This window comes from Lissotriton vulgaris, chromosome 2_2, assembly GCF_964263255.1.
Source record: "Lissotriton vulgaris chromosome 2_2, aLisVul1.2, whole genome shotgun sequence".
Classification (NCBI taxonomy): domain Eukaryota; kingdom Metazoa; phylum Chordata; class Amphibia; order Caudata; family Salamandridae; genus Lissotriton; species Lissotriton vulgaris.
The window spans coordinates 24,557,686-24,562,226 of NC_141688.1; positions in this window are offsets into that span (position 1 = coordinate 24,557,686).

Here is a 4,541-nt window from a genome sequence, read left to right on the forward strand (position 1 = left end):
GGTAATCACATGTCTAGCAATGACACCTGTCTTCTGATATTTCTGAACGGGGGGATTTGCTCTTCTTTAAGGTATATATATATATAGTCCTCTCTAATTGAGCATGAAACTGCTTTCCGATTGATTATAGGTTTTGTAATACACCATACTACCCTTACAGGTATATTGGTGTTTCGGATGCCTTTACAACTTGTACGGACTTTAAGCCACTAGTGGGCACGAGGGTGCCATATGTCCAAGAGGGTTTGGGGACACAGATTAACATACCCACCGAGCGTTATGAATAGGTATGTAGATCTCTTCCTTACCACAAGAACAGCAGACTGTGGAGGGGGATTCCAAGAGTGTCCCTGTTTTTAATTATTGCAATGTTTGTCCCTTAGGTGAAATCATACACCTTCCCTGTGAGAGAGAGTCCAAACAAGGTCTGAAAATCTTCCTTCTTCCCATACGAGTAAGCTTTGGCCCACATGGGATCATTTATTATTACTTACGGTAGTGCAACAGACTATCGATGTCCTTAATTATTGTAGGGACTTCAAGATTACCAAGCTTTGGTGATATTGCCCTTCCCCTGATTGTCCTGATGAAGACTCGCACGGCCGAGGTGTAACTTACCCGTCGGGCCATTAGACGAGTCGAAACGTCGACGCCCATTTTTTGACCTCACCCGGACCTAGATTGATCCCTAACATTTACGTGCTTATTTTGGAACCCATGTCCGATTATTTGCATTTGTGTAAAAATTTCATATATAAATAATATAATGGTCGGGTGACCAATTGAACGGTGAACACAAACTGATCCATTGTGTTTCAAAAACTGTATTTTAAACATTTCTTGTCACTATTTCCGGATCCTTTCTTTATCTCCTCTATAACACTTACATCATCTCTGATCACTTCTTCCTATGCACGTTCCTTCTTGGGGTACAGACACCAATTTTGTATTAGTGTGATTTATGGACAGTATTGAATTGGTATCCATACACTGCTCTTTTATGAACAATAAAAAATGAACACACTGAAGAAGCAATGAATTAAAATTGCTTGGTAATAAGTCTGTTGCTTTTGTTCTGTTTTTTGATATAGTATGGTATTCATTACGTTGAGCTGCTGATGTAGTCTATGCTCCAAATAATTGTGTGATTGAATAACTAAGTATTGACTGGGACAGTATTAAATTGAGGTCTAGGATCATTGTTTTCCTTATCGCATTTCCCCCAGGTCCTTGACTAATTGGTTTACCCCATTGTTGAAAATGGCTATCCTCCTTCCGGGCTGCTTTACCTACATTGGGCAGTGGTCCCGCTGCCTGGGCATGCCCGTGTATGGTGCGTCTCCCTGGTTGGGTGAACCTTCGCCTCCACGTGCACCTGTGGTCGTGTCGACCCACCCTCTGGTCACGGGGCGGTCGCTGCGTACAGTGGGCCAGGGTGGTTGTTGAGGCCACTCTCCACTGCCATGCTCTCTACCCTCTGCGGTGTCTGCTACTGTACCTCCTTGCTGCCTCGTGGTCGTGGCTTGTTTCGGGTCGCTGTCGGGACATGATGGCCCCTAGCAACGCTCTCCTCCCGACCTCGTCGCCAATTTATAGGAGTTGCATGACCACTTAAGAAGAGGCAGAAGCGTAAATGCATGTAAGTTATTCATTTACTTGTCATGGTAATGAGACCGCCGGGAGCGGCATCCGCTCTCTTCTCGGGCTCCGCGCTGACTCACAAAATGACGGCCACGCTCTACTTCGATACGTCACGGCGTATCAACTAGAGCGCGACACTACAATTTGCAATGCAATAGGTCTTCCAATTTTTAACGTTTGAGCTATTGGCATTGTAAATATAATGCCTTTTATTAATTTGCATTGGTGCATAAACAAGCACTTTGTACTTATAGTCCATGCTTATGAGAAGCAAGGCTGGCAGTATCTTTTACTGCCAGCCTTGCTCACCGTAAGCAAGGACTATATGTTCAAAGTGCGTGTTTATGCACCGATTGCAGGGTTTAAAACAAATGAATAAAAGGCATTGTCATTTACAATGCTAATAGATCAAACTTTAATAATGTGAGACCGATTGCATTGTAAATGCTTGTTAATAAAAATGTTCTATCGTGACAGAAGCATGGGTGTGATCTCCGGATCCATGTCACAAAGCCAAAAGGTTATCAGCAGCAAATCGGAACGGTCCTATTCTAAGAACCCACGGTGATTGGCCATCCTTTCAGCAAATCAGAATAAGCCCATCTGACAGGCCATTATAATTTGCTGCTGGAAGTAAATCAGAACAAACCGTACACAAACTCCCCATGACTTGCACTGGGCATACTGCAAAATTACCAGCAGACACACACATCTGTTTTTTAGTCCATTCTAATCCTAGCAGATCCTAAAAATTGATCTGCGCCATGGACAAAAACATGACACAACAAAAGAAAAACACCAAAAATAATGAAAATTGCACAAGGAACCTGGGTTAAACATTATGTACATGCTTCAACATCAAGTCTGACATCCCGAGATCTACATGTAGGTAGCTCAGTGAGTAAACACTTGTGGCTGAACTGGAAGTTATCAGTTGGTCACAAATTTAAATACTATGGGCATCATTCATGTAGAGCACTCTAGACGAATGTGATCAGTTTGGTTCTTCAAGCATGTCTTGTCGGTCAATGAACCACAGTAAACAGGTGGTAACAAAATTGAATACTGGCAAAAGTAAACTCGGCCTTCTAGGCGTCCAATGTTGGTTAAAGTAGTGATACTGAGTTAAGTAAAAGCAACATGTTAATTACTTTGCCTACAATCACTAAAACGGCGATATGAAACACTATTAGAAAAAAAAGTATTGCTATTAAAATGGTCGGTATTGCTCTCTACCGAATGTAACAGCTGGCAGTCAAGAGCATTAACTATTTCAATATTTCCGTTTCATACGGCCTTACTAAATCTAAACAACGTTCTTCCAGGAAACCTTTTTTGTTTTGAGAACATTTGTTTATTTGACTCCACCACACTCAAAAATGGGTGTGGGCATAGGGAGCAGAAGAATTAAAAAACAAAAAACCCACAAAGACGCGAGTTTCAATAACACGAGAAGCTGGCTGTGTAAGTGGTGGAGTGTGGGAGAAGTCTCGAGTTTATGCTGGCAGGTGAAGTGAGGCGGCGCACGCCAAAAAGCTAGTAACCGTAACTGGCGCGAGACCTCGCTGCAGATCCCTAATCAAACCTCCAGGCAAAGCAATAATGTCATACGTCTCCCTGAGAGAATGCTGCGCTCCTGGGCCCGTGTGCCAGGGTCACAAGATAAAAACCATGCTAGTGCTAATTAAATAAAAGCGCCTGGCTTCTTCTGTTACATGAGCAACAAGAGTGTACCTCAACGTTTCCTGGAAAAGCAGTCTGTGCGGAAGGAACCAAAGCCAACCTTTAACAGAAACATAACAAGAAAAAACAAGATCAGTGAAGGTATCACTGCCGCCGTCCCAATTCGGCGCAAAACCCGGAAGTTCGGGAGTGTCACACCTGTTGTGGGGCGGGGCTTCCGCCTTCTGCGGGTAGCCCATGGAATGGCTGGCTACGAGGAGCAGTAGTGACGCGGAGCTCCCATGCCTGAGGGAGAGCCCCGCGGTGGCTGCAGAAGTAAGGAGGGTAAGAAGTGGCGGCTCTGGCCGCCGATGCAAGTGCGGGGCTCCCATGAGTGAGGGAAGCCCCGCGTGTGCCAGGTCATGCAAAGCATAGGAGATGAGACCAGTGGAGTCCTGAGGCTGACGGAGCCTGTAGCAGCGACAAAAGAGCCCGGTGAGTGGGGCTTAGTTGTACCTTGGGGGCTGGTGCGTGTGTTTGTTTTTTAGTGATTGCATACGTGTGCACTGGCTGGGGGCAGCTGCTTACGCGTGCACTGGCTGGGGGTTGTTTTTTAGTGATTGCATACGTGTGCACTGGTTGGGGGCGGCTGCTACTTGTGTGTGCGCGCGTTCAAGTTAACTCGAGCCTAATTAACAGGGCGCCAAACACCAGGGTACAGGTGCACATCTCAAATATTACATGCAAGCACGTCTTCACAAGTGTGTACACCCGTGCAAATCGCCAAAAACCCTGCTCGTGCCCATCTCCTGTCCCACTTCTGAGGCAAGTCCACAAAAATAAGCCTCGCTGACAACAGCGCTTCACGCTGTGTACGCCAGGCTCGACCTAAAAAAGATATCAGATGGTTTTAAATAGGGTGGGTGGTCTGATACCCTTCCTCCAATGACCCTGGCTCCATCTGGTCGTCAGAGTACGTTTTTCTGATGAGGGAGCCAGCAAAGGCACTGCTATGGGAAAACTGACATCCATCTGACTCATAATTGAGTGGGAAGCCAGGGGTGTGGTGGAGAGAGTACTGTATCACAAAGGTGACAAAGTACTGGCATATATTAATGTGTTCCTATTAATCTCCTTAAAAAAATTACCACACATGTCCAGTACTTGAATGACTACTGCACTCTTCTGGATTGTAAATCAAATGATAATGCCAAATCACTGGGTTTTATCCTCAAAAA